Raw genomic sequence first — 25,623 nt, 5'->3', positions numbered from 1 at the left:
TCTCTTCTCTTTATTCTCTATCAAGCTTCTCTCAACAAGCAGACAAAAACACACCTAGAATCTAGCTTCCTTTATTTTATTTCTGTTGTTTTGTTTTAACTTTTTTTTATTTTTTATTTTTTTTTCTTCCTCCAAAATGACAAGATAGAGGAATTCACCCCAAAGAAAGAACAGGAAGAAACGATGGCCAGGGATTTAGTTAATACAGATATAAGTAAGATGTCTGAACTAGAATTTAAGACAATGATATAAGGATACTAGATGGGCTTTCAAAAAGCATAGAAGATACAGGAGAATCCCTTTCTGCAGAGATAAAAGAACTAAAATCTAGTTAGGCTGAAATTAAAAATGCTATAACCAAGAGGCAATCTCAAATGTAAGCCATTACAGTAAGGATGGACGAAGCAGCAGCAAATCAGTGATACAAAAGATAAAATTATGGAAAATAATGAAGCAGAAAAAAAAGAGGGAAACAATGGCAAAAGATCACGATGAAAGATTTAGAGAACTCAGCAATAAATAATCCAGTGAAGAAATGAGCATAATACATGAACAGACAGTCATCCAAAGAAGTCATCCATTTGGCTAACAGACATATAAAGATATTCAACATCACTCATCATCAGGGAAATACAAATCAAGCCACAATGAAATACCTATCTCCTCACACCTGTCCAAATGGCTAAAATTAACAACTCAGGATACAACAGGCGTTGTATCAGCAAGATGCAGAGAAAGGGGAACACTTTAGCAATGTTGGTGGGAATGCAAACTGGTACAGCCACTCTGGAAAGCAGTGTGGAGGTTCCTCAAAAAATTAAAAATAGAACTTCCCTACAACCCAGCAATTGCACTACTATGCATTTATCAAAGGATACAAAAATGCTGATTCAAAGGGACACATACACCCCAATGTTTACAGCAGCACTATTGACAAAAGCCAAAGTATGGAAAGAGCCCAAATGTCCATCAACTGAAGAATGGATAAAGAAGATGTGGAGGGTGTGTGTGTGTGTGTGTGTGTGTGTGTGTGTGTGTGTGAAATGGAATATTACTCAGTGAAGAAAAAGAACAAAATCTTGCCATTTGCAACAACATGAATGGAACTAGATTATATTCTGCTAAGCAAAGTAAGTCAGAGAAAGACAAATATATGATTTCACTCATGTGGAATATAAGAAACAAAACAGATGAACACAGGAGAACGGAAGGAAAAATAAGATAAAAACAGGGAGAAGGCAAACCATGAGACTCAAATTCAGAAAACAAGCTGAAGGTTACCGGAAGGGAGCTGGGTGGGGGTATAGGCTAAATGGATGATGGGCATTGAGGAGGGTACTTGTTGGGATGAGCACTGGGTGTTACATGTAAGAAAAATCATGTAAGATGAATCACTAAATTCTTCTCCTGAAACCATTACTACACTACATGTTACTTGGATTTAAATTTAAATAAATAAATAGATTTTTTAATAATAATAATATATCAATATTGTTTCATCAGCTGTTACAAATATACACACTAATGCAAGCTGCTAATGATAGCAGAAATTGGGTAGGGATGGGGAAGGTGAGGGCATATATAGGAACTCCCTGTACCTTCTGCTCAATTTTTCTGTAAACCAAAAATTTCTCTAAATAAATAAAGCTTAGTAATTTAAAAAACAAAACAAAACAAAATTAGGGGCACCTGGGTGACTCAGTTATTTGAGTGTCTGACTCTTGATTTTGGCTCAGGTCTTGATCTCACAGTCATGGGATCTAGCCCTGCATCAGGCTCCAAACTGAGCTCAGAGACTGCTTAAAATTTCTCTCTCATTCTCCCTCTGCCCTTCCTCTGCTCTCTTGCATGCACATGCCCTCTCTTTCTCTAAAAAAAATAAATAAATAAAAATAAAGGTTGGATAAGCTTTTGGTAGAACCAGGACTTTTTAGTAAGTGGCAGAGCATTTTGATGCCATATAGAGCATTTTGATGGCATACAGCAGCATATATTTGGCCACTGACTTGGGTTTCTTTGTTTTTATCAGGTATACAGTTGGCTTTTAACTATTGTGACTGTTCTGACACAAGCAGGTCACTTGAGGCCTCAGGTGCTGCCACATGGATTCCCATTGCAGCCCATGGTGCCCTGTCTATACTAAATGGCTGTTCATCAAGCAATTATTATATGGATGAGTGACTTTAGTCAAAGAGGCCATAGACCAATGGTGGGGACTCACACAACAGGGTGTTTGTTGCAGCTTGATCTTGAACTGCATAGGTATGGCATGAGTATGTTAGAGTGAGATAAGAACTTATTATAAATTTCCATCTCCCATTTTGGTGGATATTTGCTGCTTTTAACTGCAAGAATTCCAATTCAAAACACTGGTGAGTTCTAACTTTACATTATTAGAAACTTGGTATAAAAATAAGTATCTGGACCAGATATCCAACCAACACCAACGTGGGCTTGACCAGTAGACCCTCCCTAAAAGACAGACCTCAGGGCTCTGAACAATCCCACAGAACACAACTATAGCACAAGACTGAAAATGCCCCCTTTTAGGCACCTTAGAAGCTCCGTCACTAGATAGAACTTACACAAGATTCACCACATGATGTCAGGGAGATGGGACCCCAAGGGGATACAAAAATAAAAAGATTTTGATAGTACATTAATAGGTTTTCACTGAGGTGAAGGAAAAATACCTCAGGTGAGACTTGGTAATTTTAATTAGGGCTACTAACATCACAAGGTTTAAACTTAGCAAGAAACAAAAAAAGTCTCTACAGCCACTTTCTGAGGGTGAGAAAGTATGCATAGGTATTTCTTTCCTCTGGATAGAGTTAATCCATGTTACAAAAATTAATCCCTTGGTAAGGGGTTTCTTTCCATCAAGTTTAAACTCATTGGTCATGTGTCCTGGATGTATGGCTCCACTGGCATCCAGATCAAAGTGATGAAAAAAGATTTTCTCTTTCTTCCTTTCACTCTTTCATTTTTCAGTTACTATGCCAGATATCTTCATTAATGGGGTCCTGTGCCCTCTGGATTCTGGCTAGTTCAGTCATTTGGGAGCAACAGAAGGAGACTGGAAGAAGGGAAGAGAGTGGCACTGGAATATATACTCCCTAGGTTCTCTCAATGTCATGGTCAGAAGGTCCTCTCCCACAACTCTCTCCCTTTCAGGGTTCCAAGTAATCTCTCATTTCCCCTATCAGGTCTAAGGGTGGTAACAGTATTCCACTTACCAGTCCCAGGGGTGTACACTATTTCCTGTGTCTTCTCACTGCCCACCACCTTATTAAACTTCACTCGAATTATCTTAAGTAGAAGTGTGCCACCTATTTCCTACAGGGCCCCTGGCTAATAAAGATACCATTGAGTTTCTGGCATGGACCTTCAGAAACACTAAGTACAAGGTTTTAAGGAACATAACTTTGCCTGGGATAGCTGTTTTCAGGACTTAAGATCCACCTGAGCGAGGAATCAGTGGTGTGATAATGTTAGAAAGTCTGCTGGCCCTTTAGAATCTTTTTTGAAAATAAGATTTATGAGAGATTTGCTTAAGAATCAATAAAACCTCTGAGGCCTTGAAGAAACTTCATCAATTCCAATGAAAAATAGTATAGGCTATAACCATGGAAACAAAAACAACTCTACTCAAGACATCAAGAACCTCTAGCTAAGAACTTGAGGTCAATATAAAACTTCAATGTCTGTGAATGTTAATTCACAAGTCTGAAAGAATTTGATATTTGACCTTAATTCCCCCAGACTCTCAACTTGAAAAGAGGTGAATCTTTGAACATCTATTTTTTTCCCCAAGAAATTTATAATGTGAGAATATTTGTTCTTCAAACTTAGGGCATTTTTTTACATTTTGTCTTAAGGAATATTCTCATGTAGTTTCATTTTATTTTATAATTTATTTTCATTTTATAATTTCTAAGCTATGTTGGACAATATGGGGATCATAGTTTTGTTTTTGTTTTGTTTTTTTATGGGAACTAGAGTATCAAGTTTCTACCTTGTGTACAAAGGTGTTTTGGAGTCCACTTAAATAATGTGCAGTTTTGACCCATTCACAGCTTGTGAGGAGCAAAACCTATATTGCCACCAATAGCTCAAAGAGGATCCAAAAGAAGCAATGAGTTACACCGAGGGAGTCAACTCAGGAAAGCATAACAGGAATGCTCTTGACACAGTGCTAATCACTTCCTCACCCCACAGAGCAGACATAACCTAATAGGTTCAGTTCAGGGTGTTTCTAGGGAACTTTTGGGGGGGAAATCTTCATTATAAGGGACTGGTCAGTGCATTGCAGGATATTTAGCATCCTTGACCCATCCCTCCACCCCCAAACACCATCAGTATTCCCATAATCATTGTTACAACAAAAACTTCCCTAGGGAAGATAATGCTGGTTTAGAACCACTGGGTTAAAAGAACAAGAATCTCAAAAAGTTAATTTCTTTCTGGCTCCTGATGTTTCCTTCCAATGTGAAGGGAGTCCCATTAAAGTCACATTCTTGGGCTCTTGCCAAAACTTTACTCCCTCCTCCCCAAGAGAGGCACACAGACTTACTGATTGCAAATTTAAGAAAAATGTAATGGCACATTCAACTTGTTTCCCTTTCCCTTTCTCTTTGAAACAATCTGACTACAGCAAGCAAACATTCAGTGCTACTCCCCAGGCTGAAGGTTGTATAGTGCAGCTCTGACCCTTCAGGGCACTGCCTGCCTAGTCCTGTGCTGTTTGAGACTATGTGGAGAAGGCTGCCTAGCCCTGAAGTCTGTTTTGAGGAAGCTCATTGTTCCTAGAGCTAAACCACAACCACCAAAAATCAGCCTTATAAAAAATGAAGGTGATGTTTTCAACTCTTATCCTTCCTATATCATTTCTCAGTTCATTCAAAGCATTAAAAGAAATGAGGGACATTTTTTTACATGCCCTCCTCAAACCCAAATAGCTACCATACTTCTGTCCATCTACTTACTTAAATTTTCTACTAATTTAGATTTCTTTACCCATCACACAGATCCTTCTTCAACAAAACTTTTCACCATCTAAATAAAGCCCACATTTTTGAAAAATCTAGTCTTCTCACCCTCTCCCAGTTATATGCAGTCTATGCTAGCTAAGAAAATGTAGACACTTAGAGTTTGATATTAAAAGTTTAGGGAAGGACAATAACAAGAGCCATCTAGGAAAATCTTAATTCACAACCATTTTATTCTAAATATCTATTTGTTTTTTCCTGTCCCTAAAATTCCTGAATAAGGTTGACCTTCTAAAGAATCTTCAATAAAATCATTCTATCACTAAGATTGATCTTAGAAACCATACAGATTAAAAACTCACTGTTAAAAGTTTATTATCTCTCATTCTTTTATTAAAAGATCTTTCACTGTCAAAAATATTTTCTACAAAGATATCCCAGTTCAAGTCTTATGAACTACTCAATTGTTCAACTATTTGGGGTTTTGAAGGAAAATAACAGACAGCATTTTTTCAGCTACTCTTTCCTCTTAATCGCTAACCATGTATATACTTTAAGAGAAATTTAATCCAGCTTATTCTGGTTGTTTCCATTTAAATCATTAAAATGTTATTTTTTAAAAGTCATTTGTTGTCCAAAAAGACTTTTTAAATTAGTTTCTTTGCTTAAAAATCCAAATTGGCCATAAGAACATGAGCTCTGATGCCAAAAAGATCAGGTTTGGAACAAAAGTGTGAGCCCCAAGTTGGAAATCAGTTTTAAAGGCAGGCTATGACATAAAGGGACCATGTGAATGCCTCCCCCAACTCAGTGAGATTTCTGTGGAAGCATTCATTACAGCTGAGGTTACCAAAAGGTCTTCAAAATAAATCCTATGATCTGTAATCAGTCAGAGCTTCTGAAAATTCTAATTTATGGCCTTAATTGTCTCACATTTGTGCTAATCTCATGTGACTTCTGCTTTACATTATTCAAGGAGGAAATGCTTTTGACTAACATTTAACTCAAAAAATAATGAAACGCATTAACTCCATTATTTTAAAGTTTAGTTCTTTTCATCTGCCTTAAGAATTAAGGAAATCCCTTCAATTAGAGGAGAAAGTAACGTCATTATCAGAGTTCATTTTCCCTCTTGCTATCCACTAAAAAAAGTCTTTATGCTCCCCAAAAGTACCATTACAAGTAGTGGTAGATTTCTGTACACTTCTGTCACTGTATCATAAACACAGAGAAAGCAAATACTTCCAAATATACAACAAGGTACCAAACTGCCATGTAACCATAAGGGAGTTAAAAAAAAAAAAAACTGGAAAAAGTTGTCTGCTTTGCTTATTGGTTAGAAGAAAAATTAAAGTTTAACTTCCTTTCTGCACAAGTTTCTTAGTCTTCTTAATAAGAAGAATGGGCTTTAACTACTTACATATCTATTACTGATTGCATGTGTTAGAAAGATACATCATTCACACTTGCCTACCTTCTTCAAAACAATCTATCTGAAAATGTATTTCTATGAACTATAAAGATTAAAGAAATAAAAGCAACAGTTTTCAAAGATATTAAGGATATTTTCATGTTCATGTCTTAACACACAGGCAAACTAGAAGAGATGGCTCAAAGAAATAATACACGGAGAAGGAAGTTCACAAGTTGAGACTAAAGATACAGCTTATCTAAGGGACATATTACCAGTTTCCAAAATGCTGGGTTTTGGTGAAATAAATAAAAGACATTCAAGAATAAATCTAATCTTCCACCTTGATTAGTTCCAACTTCACAATTTAAATTACGATGTCGGGGCACCTGGGTGGCTCAGTCAGTTAAGTGGTCGACCAACTACAGCTCATGATCTCGCGGCTCCTGAGTTCAAGCCTCACATAGAGCTCGCTGCTGTTAGCGCGGATCCTGCTTCGGATCATCTCTCTCTCTCTCTCTCTCTCTCTCTCTCTCTCTCTCTCTCTCTCTCCCTCCCTCCCCCCCCCACCCCGCTCACACTCTCTCTCTCTCAAAAATAAACATTGAAAAAATTTTTAAATAAAAAAATAATAAAATAAAACAAAAATGATGTCAAAATGTCCTTGAGTATGCTTAAATGACTTTTATGCACACCTATCTATTTCCTGAGGTACCAAAAATCATCAAACAATTCTGTAGCACTTTGTAGTACCTTATAAGTCCGCTAAATCTATGAATTCAACTGCCAACCTATAAACCATTACCTATCAAATGATAATTTATATACCTATTTTTCACTGGAGGTAAATTTATAATGATATCTTAATGAATTATGATCAGTGGTGGCACCAAATATGAAAGATGAATAAATTTGCCCAATTAAGAACTTCAGAGTAGCTTTACTTTGAAATTTTCGTAATTCACTATTTGATAGTTTTAAAGCAGTACAAAGTTAACCTTATTTACTGCTATAATTTAAATTGATCTTTTGTTGCTTCCCTTTAATTCTCCAAGACTCTAGAATACTAAATATAAATGACACAAGTTATGGGAAGACAATTATTGATGAATAATAATAAAAAGTAATAATTTTCATGGTTTCTCAAGTATTCATTAAGAATGCAGAGGTCAATATTGACATTTGTAGAAAGGTAATACATTGTTCAATAAAGAAACAGTAAGTTTTTTCTTCTTTTACATGAGCCCCTTTTAAAGACAGGCAGACTACATTAATGAGCTTGATTTGTAAATATGCTATAAAACAAATAATTTGACACCACTAAACAAGTGTATTTGTATATTCTAAAAAAGTAAGCCATGTAAAAAAGACTTAAACTACTTTAGACATCACTCATGCAATGGATAATAAATTTTTAAGGTTTATATTTTAATATGATGACCTATAATTTGAAAGGTATCATTTTAATCTAAGAAGTTCTGGAATGTTTTAAACATTGGAATTTTAGAGAGGGTGAAAATATTTGTACATTCATAACACATCCTCACAGACTGAGTAAAAGGAAACAAAACCACTGGTAAAAGTCAGATACATCATAGGAAATATCATGTCTCAGCTATTCAATTTACTATAAAGCATGAATAGTATTACTTACTTAACTCACTTAATGTTTTCCTGAAAGTAAATTCTATTATTTTTAGGAGTCTTCTGTTCCTCTTAAACTTCATCCCTTTGCCTCATGAAAGGACCCAGAAATAATGATTATTTTCCCACTTGCATTTTTGTTCTTTTCTTACCAACACTTGTTTTCTCACAACCAAAATGCACAGAAATCTTACATTGTACTTGCAGGGTATTCAATAAATCCCACTCAACATTTGGCAGAGCTCACCCCAACCTATCTTTAATAAGGCAGTAATCCCTTACCTCAGAGGTGCTGTATCATTCTGACAATCATGGCACTGGTGTAATTTCCTTTGCCAACATGACAAAACAGAGAACATTCTATAATGCCTCATGAGCACCAGCCCAGAGAGACCATGAGCTCAGCTCTCTCATGGCAAAACACCATTGTAAGAAAATAAAAGGCTCCATGTAGTAATTTTTACGTTTTACAGATTCTCTAAATTTTAATACTAACAATCTCATTTGGAAGAAAATAAAAATTAATCCAAAAGAATAATTAATTACCTTTTCCTATTAGGCTCCTCATTTCACAACAGGCAACTCAAGAAAATCTCCTCAATAGGTTCTCCAAATCAGGATAAAAGTGACATCCACTGACAGGTCCAAGCAAAATTCGTATTTCCAAGAAGCCAAGTAAGAGAATTATAAAGAGAAGTCACTTTTTTTGCTGGATGCAACTACGACACGAAAGGCTGGTTAAAGCAACACTAAACTTGGCTCAATCATGCAATGGTCTCAGTTTGGGATAGAATTGAATTTATAACGTATGACAGAAGCAAAGTTGTAATGTACAATTATATAATTTACTTGAACAGTTGCTTTCCATATGGGAAGTAACAGATTGCCCAGTTGCATTTTGGCTAAGACTAAACCTACCATTATTCAGGGTAAAACAATTTTGTTGAAATCTGGAAATCCTGCAGATAGCATCTCTAAATCTCTCTGACGATTCTTGACAATGTTTCTTTTCATAGGAATAGTATACAGCTGTATCCTCCTTCCTAAATGCTCCTGACCCACATTTAGCACACAGTATTTTCTGGAAAACATAACCAAAACTATGCCCAACAGATTTTACAGATGAGATAACTACTAAAGCCATTCATCCAAATTTCTATGGTGAAGCCAAAAATAAATAAATACATTAAGAGATGAATAAAGGATAGAAAACAACAAATCTTTCTGTGCACTTTCTTTTCTAAACATTTAGTATTATAAAGAAAACATACTTTGAAAGAAAAAAGTCTTTTCCTCTCTCATTTTATATCTCCGTTGAATACCAGAGTAGAACTCCGACATAATAATATTCCCCCCGGTTAACTTATACTCCAAGAAAAGTATTTTATGGGCTGTGGAACATTCTTATTCATGACCTTAACATTTTTAAACAGGTTGATGGATAAGCAATGCATTTTCTACAGTGGTGCATAAATGATCTGGATCCCAGAATATATCTTCAAAGTTTGAAGACTTCCATTGTCCAGTGAAAATATGTCATTATCACCCTTTGAAAGGGTCTTGAAATTGCAACTATCTATGGCCAAATACTATTTTCTGAAATCTGTCCCCCTGTGCATGGATTTATGAGTCCCACGATTGGACAAAGGGAAATTATCCAAGGCAAAGTTGTCCAAATAGGCAATTATCCAACACAGTGGAGCCAAGACAATCCCCTGGAGGTCATTGTACAGGTTCAACTGCAGCTGTGTGGGAAGTATGAACACCAATCAGCTCTCTGAAGAGTTTGGGTGTCTCCAGGAAGAACAAACTGGGAAGACTGTTTGTGTCCTAGGCTATTGGTTTATATTTTTTAAAAAAGCAGAGAGGAGGCTTAAAGCATTTGCTTACCCACAGTATTTCTACCTCTAGATACTTACGTTACACCATAGTATTCCTAGCTCTAAACAATTATATTACATTATGTTATATAATGTTACAATTATACCACTAAACTTTTTTACAACTCTGGAGTATTCAAACAGCAAACCAAATAGTAGAAATCTAAGACTGGAAAACACAATGCAACTATATCAGACACTTTCATGCAGTGCCTGCAAAGAATAATAGTCTTTCATGTGCAAAGTAGCTGCACATATTCAATCTCATTTGATCCTCTGGATAACCCAAGAGGTTCACAGGGAAGTGCTTATTATCCTTTTACAGATGAGGAATTTAGAGCTCAGAAAGTTTGGGATATATTCAAAGGCACCTACCTAGTAAGTAAAAAGTAAGGATTCAAAACAGATGTTATTTGATACCAGAGCTCTCTCCACACATGACTATTGGGCAAGCTCTGTATTTGAGAAAATAGAGCTGCTGTCCTATCATCTCTACCACCACTACTTCTACACTACTGATAAGTAAGCAATATACTCTCCTAATAGTAGTCTTATTTTTTGATGAAAGCATTCCTGGGTCTTTTTAACATTTTAAGTCAATACTACTTAATATGAATTACCTATTTTTTTTTCAACATTTATTTATTTTTGGGACAGAGAGAGACAGAGCATGAACGGGCGAGGGGCAGAGAGAGAGGGAGACACAGAATCGGAAACAGGCTCCAGGCTCTGAGCCATTAGCCCAGAGCCCAACGCGGGGCTCGAACTCACGGACCGCGAGATCGTGACCTGGCTGAAGTCGGACACTTAACCGACTGCGCCACCCAGGCGCCCCTATGAATTACCTATTTTTATCAGATCTCTTTTTTATTACTCAGATTAAGACACAGAATTAGCTATCTCTGCAAAATAAAGCAAAGAAACTGGGAAATGAAAAACAGAAAAGCCAAGGATGCTAAACATTGAAAATATTCCCTAAGGTTGACCCATTTTAAAACTATACAATGATGGGGGGAGGGGGTGTGGCTCAGTCAGTTAAGCATCCAACTCTTGATTTCAGCTCAGGTCACAATCTCACAGTTCATGAGATCAGGACCCACATCAGGCTCTGTACTGACAGCACAGAGCCTGCTTGGGATTCTCTTTCTCCCTCTGCTGCCCCTCCCCTACTCACTCTCTCTCTCTCTAAATATAAATAAACATTTAAAAAAATAAAATTGTACAATGGGAAGTACCTAACTACATTCCACTTTCCAGATGTCTTTGAAATCCAAGCATGATTTAAAAGAAATTTTTTACAGAATAAAGAGAAATCAGTTATTTATGCTTATGTTGCCATACATTTTAAGTCCATCGCTTGACCAAAGTAAATGCATTATGTTCAATTAACACCTGTTTATCGAATTCCACTTGGTATCAGATACTGGGATAAATCCTAGGATTAAAAGTACAAATAAGACAATATCCCTGCATTTAAGAAACTTGCAGTGAAGCAAGGTAGACAACACCTGCCACTACATCCTTTGTAGAAACTCAATTTGTTGAATGACAAAAAACTAAATCTGACACTGCCAATTATCTCTCCTTGAAACTATCTCTTCCATTTGCTTACATGACACCAAGTTGGGTGCTTTCCCATAAGCTGTCAGGTTTCCCTCAGATACCTTTGTGGGTTCCTTGTTATTCTGCTCACCTCATAAATGCCAATGTTCCTAAATAATCGGTCTAGTTGCTCTCTTCTCTTCCCACTATACGTCCCCTCCCTGGGCTCTCTCATACTCATAGACTGATGACCTCCAATCAATGTCTCTAGCTCATTTCCCACTCTTGAAACCAGTCCTATATATTCAGCTGCTCACCAGATAGCCCCACATAAACGTTTCAGCTATCTCACTCCCAAAATGGCTCTGCTTTCTGGGTTCCACTCCCCAATGATTGGCAACATCAGTCAATCTGGACCTCAAATCCATACGTTAGTGTGTTTTTTTTTTTTTGTTTTTTTGTTTGTTTGTTTGTTTGTTTTTTGGTCCCAATCTTTCACTCATTCCATACATTTAATCAGTTAAAAGTTGCCCACTCATTTACTTACTCACTCTGTCATGTGTTAAGTGTCTACTTATTACCATGTCATGTGCCAGACCCTAGGGTGCCATGCTGACCTAGTCACAACTCCTACAGAGCTCACAGTCTAATCCATGATACAGAAAACACACACACACACACACACACACACACACTGTTATAAATGTCATGACATCATAGATGCAGGGGGCCCTAGGACCCTGGGAACAGACCTTCTAAAGAAAATGATATCTAAGATGAAATCTAGAAAATGAGTGAGAGTTAAACAAATTAAAATAGGAAGAAAAGAACACTGCCAAATTGTGAAAGAGAATATGACAATGAAAAATGAGTGAAAAGAACTTAAAAAAAATTTTTTTTAACATCTATTTATTTTCAAGAGGCAGAGAGTGAGTGGGGGGAGGGGTGGAGAGAGAGGGAGACACAGAATCAAAGCAGACATCAGTCTCTGAGCTGTCAGTGCACAGCCCGACACAGGGCTTGAACCCACCAACCGTGAGATCATGACCCGAGCTGAAGTCGGACGCCTAACTGACTGAGCCACCCAGGCACCCCTGAATGGAGAGAACTTTAATTCGTCTAGTGATTAGAATAAAAAAGGTTAAATGGTTAGTGACGAGTATAAAGAAGTAGAACCTTAAAAGCCATCCTAAAAGTTTAGGCCAGAAGAGCAACTAGAAGTTCCTGAGGGATTTTAACCAGGTGAATAATAATAAGTGCATTTGAATAGATTTTAAAAAAGGAAAGATTAAGGCATGAAGATGAAATAGAAAGCTCTCGCATTTATCCAGATGACAGCTAAATGTCAACTTCAACTAGGAAAATAGCAACAGGAATAGAGAAAAGTTGCCAGATCAGAGAAATATTTAGAAGGTGGAACAAACAGGATCCAATTATGTTTAGATATGAAAAATAAGGGGAAAAGAGAAGTCAAAGGTGTTTTTCAAGTTTCTCCTTTGAATAACTAGATGATACCATTTAATGAGATTGGAAATAACAAAGGATAAGCAAGCTTGTGGGAAGAGATGATGTGTTGTTTTGAAATACCTGTATGATAGCCAAGTGAAAACATCTGATAGGCAATTGGATCTATTGGTTTGGAGTTAAAAACTGATTGTTGAGAAGGAATCAACCACTTGGGAATCATCAGCATCTGGTCTGTATTTTAAGTCATGGGAACAGATGATCTAGTAAAAGAACCACAGAATGAAACGAGAAGGCTGTCGGAGCCACTCCTCAAGCAATCCTGCAAATACGAATAGGAAAGAACACCCAGAAAAGCAAGGGAAACTTCTGCATAAAATATCATGGAGTCAAAGGAAGAAAGTGTGTCAGGATAAAAAGTGTCAAATACAAGAAAGAGGCCAAATAACATAAGGATTGAGGCATGCCTCTTGGCTTTCACAAGGTTACTAGTGACTTGGAGAGGCGTTTCAGTCAAGCTAAGGAACCAGCAGAGTGAAGGAATACAACTAGTTGGGAAGTAATAGGTTAGAGTGGAAACAAAAAGCGTAGGCAAGTCTTTCCAAAAGTATGACTGAAAGGTAGTGGAAAGACAGCAAAGGGATCCAGAAAGGGATGAGAGATATACAAGTATATTTAAAATTTGGGAGCAACTTATGCCATATTTAAATTCTAATACAACATATCAGGAGAAAGGAAATAATTTATAGAGCAAGGTTCCTGAGAAGATGGCAGCATATGAGATCCAGAGCTCATGTGCAGAGATTATACTTAAACAAAAGAAAGGATCCTTTCTGAATTATAACAGGAGGGAATGAGTAAAAGAAGGGTACAGTATAGTTTTCTTTGTGGCAGAATATATGTTTATCTGTTAAGAAAGGAATGGTTGGGGGAGGGGATAAATAGCTGGAGTCAAAGGAGAGTGGACAATTTTTTAAAGAATGTCTGGGTAGAACTAAAGAAATAACATAAAAAGATTGCCAAGATATGTAAAATGTAAGGAAGTTTAAGGAACTGCTTAAGGGTGGTTAAAATGATGAACCATAGAAATTAAACTAGATAAGACAGAAAGATAGGAAGTGACCAATAAAGAATGCTGATGAGTCAAGGACTAAAGATCCCTATATGCAGAAAGAAAGATAGAAAGATAGAAAAGAAAAAAAAGAAAAGACTAGTGAAATAGGACTAATGCAAGAATAGGAAGGATGGCTGATTACTTCTAAGGAAGAAGTATTAGGTTATGACAAAGTCCAGGGTGTAGCCATAGAAAAGGGTGAAGAAACAGAATGGAAGTGAAGTTGTCCGGAGCCAAGTTACTGAGAGGGTGACATGTTTAACTACAGACATGAACATTATAGTCCCTTAAAATGATGTCACAACTGAAAGGACACAATGAGCCAGAAATGTGAGTCTAAAGGAATGCTATATCCTCAAGCAAGAATTATCCAATGTTTTAATTTGTTCTAAACTGATACATACTGTATTAGATACCAAGTATGACACAGTTCATAATTCCAAGTAAAACAATTCTTCCTCTCAAAATCTATTTAAGTAGCTGCCGGAAGGGGGTGGGGGTGGAGAGATGGGCAAGATGGGCAAAAGGGATTAAGAGGTGTGAACTTCCAGCTGTGGAATGAATGAGTCATGGGGATGAAAGGTACAGCAAGGGAATATAGTCAATAATACTGTAACAACTTTGGTGACAGACAGTAACATCCTAGTGAGCATTTCATAATGTACAAGATTAAGATATAAATTACAAAGAGATAAAGAGGCCAGTGTGCTAAGATTCAGGCCCTTCAATCTTTCTACTCCACTACTCTTGGCATATTGGCTTGTTGCAAAATGGATTCTACAACTTTTGCTCTAGTCCCTCATGCAGGTCAGGAAGAAGAAAGACAGGAGCATCAATACCTCCATCTGTCCTTTCAATTAAGAAAACAAAAAGCTCTCCCTGAAAACCCTGCAACTGACTTCCCTTGGACCTCAAAACCCCAAAGAGGATCACATGGCTACAATTAGCTAGGAGGGAATCTGAGAGTAGGGGGCAGGAATACCATGATTAGCTTAGACCTGTGGTTCTCCCTCACCCCCAAGGGAATGTGTTAATATGTGTGAAGACATTTTGATCATCACAATGGTGGAGAGAAGCCAATGGCATGACTAGCATCTCATGCCTCGAGGACAAAGACGCCAGAAACACTGAAATGCAGAAAACAATCTCCTACAATGGAGATTTGTACTGTTCAGAACACCAAAACACCTCCATCAAGAAACACTGGCTTGTGTTTCTTGTGTTTCCAGTTTGTGACCAGCCACTGGAGTAGGCATGTAGTTACCACACTACAAACAAAACCTATGTTCTGCTAGCAAAGAACCTAAGGGGAGGAGGTAGTAAGGAGAATGAAATGAATATTGGGAGAGAAGTTTGTACCATGAGATGTAGTAAACAAGAAGTCAGAGAAGGGTTTTTAATTGACAAGTAACATTATCAGATCTTAGATTGGAGACATATGAACGAATGTAAGAGAAATCACTTAAAGTAGCCTAGTCCAAGTTGATGATGGACTGAACTACATTTGGAGCAGTGAGAACGGAGAATAGGGAGATTTACATCAGTGATGTTAACAAAGGAAAATCAGGGGCGCCTGGGTGGCTCAGTTGGTTAAGCGTCCAACTTCTGCTTAGGTGATGATCTCACAGTTTGTGAGTTCCAGCCCTGCATATGGCTCTGTGCTGACAGCTCAGGGCCTGGAGCCTGCTTCAGATTCTGTGTCTCCCTCTCCCTCTCTCTCTCTCTCTCTCTCTCTGCCCCTCCTCTGCTTGTACTCTGTCTCTCTCTCAAAAATGAATAAATGTTTAAAAAATTAAAAAAATAATAAAGGAAAATCAGCTTGTAGTCTTTATTAGTACATATGACCTTAGTTCAGACCTGCCTCTCCCACCCACTAGCTATGTGACTTTATATAATTTACAGAATTCTCAACTCAAATTTCTTGACTTTAAAATAAAAATAATAGTTCCTAACTCACAAAATTGTTATGAGAATTCAATGAGTTAATGAAGTACGTTAAATGCCTATTTTAGTGTTAGACCAGTTCTTTTTATAATTATCCCTTGTAACTTATGATATTTATATCAAATCACAAGACTTTTGTGGACATTATCATACCCTACACAAAACAGCATGTGCCAAGATTATAAGGAAAGAAAAAATAACATAATCTTTATGAGGAAGCTTCTCTTTTCCACTCCTTTTATTGGAATTTTCAGGAAAATATTTCTTAGTGAAGAAGCTCTATGGGGATATGCCAGATACTTAAATATAATTAACACGTAATGGGTGAGAAGGAAGGACAATATTTCTCCTATGATAAAAAATTATAAGGGGAGAATGTGATTAAAAAAGTAAACATATATTTGGTCTTTGCCCACAGTTCCTTAAACAGAGCTCCTAAAACCTCTGTAATTTCCTGCATGGTAGGGATAAGATCATCTTCTGTTTTCATATTTGTTCTTTATCCCTGGTTCCTGACACAAAGCTCCTATGTCCCTTGGAATTTCCTGGGTAATAGGAGCATCTTTTCTTCAATTGAGGCCACTCTTGGTGGGCTGCTAGATAGTTTCAGGATGGGTGCCGGTCACCGGAAAGACCAGGGCAAGGTTAGAGGACTGGAATTTTCAGCCCCATTCCTTAAACTCTAGGGAGTGGAGAAGGGCTACAGATTGAGTTCATCACCAAGAGGTAATGATTTAATCAAACAATGAAAATTCCTAATGATAAGATTCAGAAAGCATCTGGGTTAATGAACACATCAAGGTGCTCAGAGGGTGATATGCAAGCTCCATGCGCCCCACTTATATCTTGCCCTATGCATTTTTATAATAAATCAGTAAGTAAAGTGTTTTTTGAGTTTTTGAGTTGTAGGAACCCCAAATATATAGCAGAGTTGTCATAATTATAGGTGGCAACCTGGGACTTGTGACTGTCATTTGAAGTGGGGCAGTCTTATGAAACTGAGCCCTTGATATGTGGGGTCTGCACCTAACTATGGTAGTGTCACTACTGAATTGACTTGTAGTACAACCAGTTGGTGTCAGAGAATCAGATAAATGGTTGTTGAGTGGAGGAAAAAGTTACTCATAATTGTTGTCAAGCAAAAAAGGTTTAAAAAGACTGATTGGGGCACCAGGGTGGCTCAGTCAATTATGCATCCGACTTCAGCTCAGGTCATGATCTCATGGTTTGGGGGTTCAAGCCCGTCAGGCTTTGAGCTGTTAGCACAGACGGGAGCTGCATGGAGTACTGTGTCTCCCTCTCTCTCTCTCTGCCCCTCCCCCCACTCACACTCTAACTCTCCCTCTTTCTCTCTCAAAAATAAACAAACATTAAAAAAATTTTAATGTTATATTCCACAAATATGACTCCTTTCACTTAATTTGTTTTTCAATCTTAACAGTATAAATAAAGAGAAAATGCTGTATATTGACTAGCCCTTGGTCAATCAGACTTTCATTATGCTGATGGGGTAACTATCTTCCACAAAGTGAGAGAGTGACCCAGCAAGAGCAAGCACCTAAAAAATAATAATAGTAATTTGCATCACTTTTCCTCAGGCAAAACTTATACAAGACTGAATAAGCCTCATTATTATTTCCTTTTCTTCCCAATTTGCATTAAACTTACGTTCAATGTAGGCTCTGCTTATCAGAAAGGTTAATATGGAAATATTGCACTAGCTGAAGCATGGCTCCATGCAGTAAAGTTTTTAAGAACAATTCTTTTTACGGAGAAGCTGAGAGGAAATCTCCAAAGATGCAACATAATGTACTGGAGCAAAGAACAATGGATTATGTAACCCAGATCCAAACATCTCTCTTAAAATGCATGTACAGAAACCCAATGGTATAGAAGAAAAGGGACTGTGTTGGCCTCAGGGTGAAAGTTACTATTAACCTTAACTTTCCTTTTCAATCTTAACTTCCCTTCTCACATTATTATAATTTTTTGTGCAGTTTTCTCTACATATGGTTTCTTTATATTTGCAATATATTGCAGGGTTTTTTTCCATTTAATCCTGTATCAATATTATTTATAGAACCGCCTCTTTTTGTTACAATTTCTTCTCATAACCCATCTAGCATCATAAAGTGAAAATTGCACCTTTGTATATGGGAGGGCCCCCCAGAAAAAGCATACCTTTATTCCATGTTTGACAGATGTAGCATTATATCTATTCTTTAACCAATCATGTTTAGTAATGAATTCAGGTAAAACACATATACTTTGCCCCTAATGCATAAAGCTTAAACTGGGATAGCCAGAGGCTGCTTATCCTAAGCGTCTTCTCAGCCTAAACTGAATTAATTCTCTTTAGCTGAATTAATTCTCTTCCAGTTCTTTTTATCCAGTGCTCTCAGCCTGGGTACCATGGTTCCAAATTCCTAATTACTATAAAATAATTTTCTTTCCTTGAGCTAAGCCTGGTAATATGGCTCTAACAGATGACCTCTATAATGTAATTTATAATACTTAAAGCCTCAGTCTGAGAATAATTTTACCTATTTTACTGAACCTAATAGAAACCACAACACACCTCTACCTTTGCCAGGGAAGTTAAAAGGCAATAATACAATATATACTGTATTATATAATAATATGCCTAATATAATTATAATATACATTATGTATATATTATATATATCATTATGCCTCAGCTTAAAATGTTTCTAAAATAAACCATTCCCTCTAGTTATTTCTAAAGTTATCTTTCTATTTTCATATATGCCCAGCAGGTAATCATGGCTCAAGATTTCAACCCCAAAATTATTTCCCTTTAATTTTAGAGAAATTGACAAATTTTGGATTCTGCTGGGTATGTTAAGGGATGAGTGAACTCTGAGATGGGTGGTAAGGGGAATGACACGTTTCCCTTTTCAGTGTCTGCTTTATTCTTCAAAAAGTAATTTCAAAAACTTTTTATAAACTCTTTGGTTATTTAAATAATCAAATCAAACCTAAAGCCAGGTATCTTCATTTTTTAAAACACAAAAATAACTAAACTGGAGCTCTTCTTACATTACCACTAAATGTGGCTAGTCATTCATTCATTCTAGACCCATTTCTTCACATAGATTAAGGTCAAGGTAGAAACTAAAGTTACCTTGGTTTAAAAAACAAACAAACAAACACATAAAACTTCCCAAGATTAGAAAATGCCAACTGATATAAATATATGCCAGTCATAGCTGAAGAGAATAAAGTTGCAGGTGTCGTAAGTGAAGGACAGAAGATGAAAACAGACCCACAATTTCCCAAAAACTAGTAATAATAAAATTCCCACACATAAAGGAAACTGCCTTCTGTATACAGGTGGGAAAAAGCAATTTTCAGAGGAGTATGTCCCTACAATTGTGGGGGCATTTTCCATAGTCATGATTTTTTTTTTTTAATGTTTACTTATTCGTGACAGAGAGCACGTGTGAGAGGAGGGGCAGAGAGAGAGAGAGAGGGAGAGAAACAGAGGATCTCAAGCAGGCTCTGTGCTAACAGCAGAAAGCCCAATGAGTGTGCTCAAATTCACCAAAGGTGAGCCAAAGTTGGATACTTAACTGACTGAACCAGGTGCCCCATAGTCATGATTTTTTTAATGTTTATTTTTGAGAAAGAGAGAGCGCGCACAAGTGTGCAGAGGAAGGGCAGAGGGAGAGAGAAGACACAGAATCCAAAGCAGGCTCCAGGCTGTCAGCACAGTGTCCAAAGCAGGACTCCAACCCACAAACCGAGAGATCATGACCTGAGCCCAAGTCAGACATTTAACCAACGGAGCCACCCAGGCACCCCATAGTCATGATTTTTTAATCCCCACAAGGCTAACCTCCCTATCAAGAATTAATTTATGACTTGGCTGGAAGATTACAGAATACAGTTTGTGATGATTATGGACATTTTTTCTGGTAAAATTCCTCATATTAGTTCTCAAATACATTCCCAATATATGGAACTAGGGGTCAGTCTGCCCATTGTTTCCTAATTCCAATTCAATTTATATATGAGGCACTAATTCATAAATGGAGCAGAGTATATACAGGGCAACAAAGTCTCTGAGTACTTAAAGGTGCCTGCATTATTTAAAAAGCTCCCCAAAATACAGGCATGACTGGAAAAGAGGAAGCCTGATGCCCCCAAGAGGGATATAAAGGAGACAGTTGTGGCAGTAAAAGGGGCCAGGAGAAACATTGGAGAAAAAGGAAGAGGAAGGTGAAGAGTGCAGTCAAGTTACAGCCATTAAATACTTGAAGATCTGAGAAAACACTCAAAAAAAAGCATTAAGTATAAAAATTGGGTCAGGGAATTGCATATACAGTATGACCCCAATTTTGTGATACAATTGTGTACTTTCTTCAAGAATGTATACCAAATATGGAGGGGTTTTCCCCCCTACATTAAGCTTTTTTTTTTTTTTTTTTTTTTTACTTTTTCATTCTACTTTTCTATCTTTTTTAACACAAACTGCTTTGTAAGATTGAAAAAGTACACGCTACACTCGCCTTTAGTAAAATGTGGCTGTCTTTTCCATTTCATTGCTGTAAGGTGGCGCTCAAGTCCCCACTCTGACTGGAGTTAGAAAGTAAACCTGTCGATCAAGGTTACTCCTCTCCCTCCGACTGTAGAACACAATTCCAGGGCAGAACAGTAACTTCCAGGTAGTCTTGGCCTCTTTGGGTAATGGCAGATTGTTAAAGGATTTTCTTAGGCCCTGCTCTCCAAAATGGAGGCCGCAGAGCTCAGCAAACTGCACCTCCCCCGCTATCCCCAGACCTCGGCCTCTGTCCTCCAGAACCCACCGAGGACATACCGGGCTCACCGGGCATCTGGACCCCACATGGGTCCCCAAGGTGCGACGGGTGACCCCCGGACGTCCTCTATCCAGTCTGGACTTTCCTACAGCGGATCCTGCCGCCCCCAGACTAGGCTGGTGCACTGCGCAGCTCAGCCGCGCAGCACTGCCTCCGCCACCGGCCTGCGCAGACCCCCGCCTTCCCTCTTGAGGCGCCGGCGAGGCTCGGGCCTGCGCAGTGCTACCCTGGTGCCTGAACCTAGGACGCACAGGCCGCGTGGCAGTCACTGCCTTTTGGGCACCGTGAGGTATTTCCTGGTTCCCGTGGCTACCCTCAGGTTTCCTGGGAGTGAGCGCCAAGTTTCCCCCGCTTTTTATCACCCCCTCCCACCGTGGACTAAACTCCGACACGCCTCTGACCATTCGCTTCCTCAGCCCCCGCCTGATTTTGTGTTTACTTGCCCTGACTTAGACTTCCCTTCCATCCATCTTCTTCTTCCCAAGGCAGCAATTCTCCCTTACTCAACAACGGTAATAGTGAAATGACTGCAGGGAAACATTAATTTCGGAGGGTTGAAAAAACAAGAGTTTAATATGTACAAGATTCTTCATCACATATTTTCAACTTATATAATATCTTCCCCAAAATATTTTTAAAGTGTAATTATGGGAGTCCTAGGGTCATCCTAATGGTTCCAGACAGCTGGATAATTCTCAGTTACTGCCAGCAAGATAACCTCTCTGGAAATAGGTTCCATTTTGAATTCCAAAAGAACAGGTTGCCAATATTGCTTAGGCCAATAGAGGGTGATGAGACCTAGCCTGGATGCACCCTATACTGTGTATGTAGGGTTTTAGCCTGCCTGAAATACTGGTGTTAAATAATGTTAGCTGTGATTACCATGCTGTGGAAAGGAAACAGAAACAGATTTGATCAGTGCCATGGCAGGGAAAAAAACTGATACTTAAAGTAGTGAGCCCCAAATGTATATAGTCCTATAAAAAGCTAAACTGGCGACTAATTTCACTGCCAGTTTCTCGTGCTCTTCTAATCCAGGAAACAAAGAGCATAACACACACTCACTGTTGATCTCACTTTCCGTAAGGGAAACTATAATACTGATACTGGGGGGAAGACTTGTCACGACTGTTTAAAATGTTCTGCTTGACAGTAAAAGGAATGAACCATACGCAGAAAGGTGATTTGAACCCAAGGTAAGGTAACATGCTATATGACAAGGTTTGGCTATTTTTAGAAAGTATTCTTCCAGAGGCCTGGGTGGCTCAGTGGAGTAAGCGCCAGACTCTTGATTTCTGCCCAGTAATGGCCTCACAATTGGTGACAGCTATCACTGTCAGTGCAGAGGCTGCTTGGGATTCTCTCTGTCTGTCTGTCTCTCTCTCTCTCTCTGTCTCTCTCTCTCTGTCTCTCTCTTTCAATAAATAAATAAACATAAAAAAAAGAAAATTTCACTCTAGAAATGAGGAAATAAATATATATACAATTGGACATAGAGTCCTGCAGCATGTTAGAGTGATTATTGAGAGAGGGAAAGAGAAAGAGAGGGAGGAAGGAAGGGAAAGAATTAAAGAATCTTCCCAACATAAATTCTGAATTGAGATGAGGGGAATGTGGAGGGGATGAGGGAGGCGAACTGTTTTGGAAGGTGAGTTTGGTTAGGAAACATAAGGAAATCAGTTTGAACAGATAACTTTTAATCTATTATTTTCCAGATAGGAGCAGGAACAGAAAGAGCCTTTCTTTTATTTTTTAAATATACTTTGAAGTATCTTATATTTTAAATATACTATTAAGGGTCTTTGTTTTATTGTATGTATGTATTTATTTATTGGAAAAAAGAAAGAACCCAGCATCTGATTGTTGAAGACTGTATAAAACCATTCTTTATTTAAACCATGTCCCTTTAATAAGGCCAGAACAAACTCAAACTTAATGATGTGTGGATTTTTTTTCTCTAAACAACCTACTACACGATGACAAACATACAATAGAAAAAATTTGGTAAATCATTTGCAACTTTATCAAATTAACTTCAAATGTTCTTGGGTTTTTATGTTGTGTGAATGGAAAGCATAGTTTAAATTGTTAACAAGGATACTTCTTGATGCATTACTCAGTAGGAAGTCCTTCAGGAAAGTTACTTTGAAGGGCAAAGCAATGCTGCTAACCAATTTTGTTAACTTAATCCCAGGCTTTGCAATCGAGTGGAAAAATCAAGTGGAAGAAGAGCTTTCTCTTCAGCACAGGATTTAAAGAAGTAAAAATAAGGATGCCATTGAAGCTATTTCAGATGAATTCTAACGTACCTACTAAAGACCCAGGTCAGTTTGTGGGGGAAAAATTGTTATATAATAACTAACATGCTTTAAAATCACTACAATATAAATTCATATTTCCAAAGTACTGGTTTATGCCATGTGGTGACACTCACAGCTACAACAGTAACATAAAATATTTCCAGAGGGGAAAAACAATGAGAAGTCTCAAGACCAGAACACTGTCGTGCAATGAAAGGAAGGTAGATCAAAACATACCATTTTCATATTTTAAAAGCTACTAAAACTTGGATTTTCCTGTAACCAAAAAAGGTAACCTCCTGATCAGCTCATACACAGTCTTGTATCAATTTCTGTGTACCTCTCACACTCTTCATATTTGATTTCACTCTTTTGGATGCCAGCAAAAATCTTCCCTAAAATCAAAAACAGTGCAGAATTTCTTTTCCAAACAGTACAACTTGAAAACTTGAAGGGTCACAGTGCCCTCTAGTGACCCATTGATAAGACCAACTTTTATTTCAGTCTCCGAGAACAAAATGTTGGGGTCTTACACATTTTCAGCGAGTTTTTTTTCCACACATATTTATAAATGCCATTTTCTACTTCTGATGGGGGAAAGTGTAAGTTACAATCAATTAGCTACACAGTACACTGGAGAATGACTCCCTTTCTTGTCCAGTGCTCCCACGGTCACATTGTATCTGGAGGGGGAAAAAAAGGCTTAATTCCAACCAATCCTACAAATCAACATACTGTACATTAATATGTACAAATGTAAAATTCTTAATTGAGACTTGTGATAAGGACAGGTTTGTGGCGCTCTAGAGCTGTATTACAGTCCCAAATCTGTCCATGCCTGACAATGAGACCAGTGCTAAGGAATTTGATCCCACTGAACCTCACTTTTCTTCCTCTATAAATGAAAAAAGGGTGGCAGTATTGGTGCGGATGCAGGGAAATGGACTATAAACATTTCTAGTGGGAGCACTGATTCTACAGCTTTTCTGGAGGGAAAAGTATGGCAATAATTCTCTAACAATTTTGTAAGTACAGTGGCAATAACTCTCAAAAACCAGAAGATTCCCAATGTACTTCGCCTTAATGCCAGAATAATGGCCAATATTGAACTCCTACTCAGTTCCATATGCTGTCTGATGTGCTCTAAGTAGATTTGCTCATTTAATACTCACAAAAATTCTGTAAGGTTGTACTAATACTTACCTACATTTTACATATCAGGGAACCAAGACACTAAAATTTGCCCAACTTTACAAAATCAATAGTTGGATAAAAACCCAGGCTGTATGGTTCAGAGTCCATGCTGCAAACTATTACACTATACTTCTAGAACTTCATCTTCTGAGAAATTACCCTAAGAAAATTATTGAGGATGTACACAAAGAATTTTCAATCAGGGTGTTAATCTCAGCATCATTTCTAATAGGAAAAAAAATGGAAAACAACCTAACTGACCAAAAATAGGGCATTCATTGAAATGATTATGTTAAAGACAAGCCATTGACTCTGTTTTTTTTTTTAATTTTTTTATGTTTATTTATTTTTGAGAGAGAGACAGAGTGTGAGCAGGGGAGGGACAGAAAGAGGGAGACACAGAGGGAGACACAGAATCCAAAGCAGACTCCAGACTTTGAGCTGTCCGCACAGAGCCTGACACAGGGCTCAGACTCACAAGATCATGACCTGAACCAAAGTCAGACAAGACCATGACCTGAGCCACCCAGGTGCCCCAAACTCTGTGATCCTAAAGAACCAATAACATGAAAAATGTTCCCAAATATATTAAGTGAAATAGCAGATTAGAGACATACTACATTCATATATGTATAGTGCACTCCCATTTTTTAAAGAAATATATATTTAAGAACAAGGAAGGAAAATTGCTAATGTATAAATAATAATTATGTTGTGAACATAGCATAACATATAGAGAAGATGAATCACTATGTTGCACAACTGACACTAATGTAAATTGTCAAAGATACTCAAATTTAAAAGTTATAATAATAATGTGTAGAGAGTGGTGAGAATGGAGGTAACAATTTTTATTTTCTTTTTTCTTTTTTATGTCCATTTTCCAAATTTTCTATAAATAATTCTAAAAATATTTTATATTTTTAAGAAATTAAGGGGCGCCTGGGTGGCGCAGTCGGTTAAGCGTCCGACTTCAGCCAGGTCACGATCTCGCGGTCCATGAGTTCGAGCCCCACATCGGGCTCTGGGCTGATGGCTCAGAGCCTGGAGCCTGTTTCCGATTCTGTGTCTCCCTCTCTCTCTGCCCCTCGCCCGTTCATGCTCTGTCTCTCTCTGTCCCAAAAATAAATAAACGTTGGAAAAAAAAATTTTTTTTAAATAAAAAAATTAAAAAAAAAAGAAATTAAGGTTCACTTTTTTTTTAACTTTTGCAAAATTTTATTTTAAAGTTGGAAAGTTTTGGGCGCCTGAGTGCCTCAGTTGGTTAAGCATCCTACTCTTGATATCGGGTCAGGTCATGA

General features: G+C 37.7%; 1 long non-coding RNA gene across 2 annotated transcripts in view; it reads right to left on the bottom strand.

Moving 5' to 3' along the window:
* Positions 1-20,961, bottom strand: part of LOC121029917 (uncharacterized) — a 187,183-nt gene extending 166,222 nt beyond the window's left edge. For both annotated transcript variants that reach the window (XR_005789973.1, XR_005789974.1), the window contains exons 1-2: positions 20,828-20,961; positions 8,590-8,678 (exon numbers count right to left, since the gene is read on the bottom strand). This is a non-coding gene — a long non-coding RNA (uncharacterized LOC121029917). The remainder of the gene's footprint in view (positions 1-8,589; positions 8,679-20,827) is intronic.
* Positions 20,962-25,623: the final 4,662 nt, after the last annotated feature.

Source organism: Herpailurus yagouaroundi, unplaced genomic scaffold (genome assembly GCF_014898765.1).
Source record: "Herpailurus yagouaroundi ecotype Mexico unplaced genomic scaffold, PumYag 28, whole genome shotgun sequence".
Lineage (NCBI taxonomy): Eukaryota > Metazoa > Chordata > Mammalia > Carnivora > Felidae > Herpailurus > Herpailurus yagouaroundi.
Note: the sequence above shows the minus strand (reverse complement) of the source record. Positions and strands in the feature narration are given on the sequence as shown.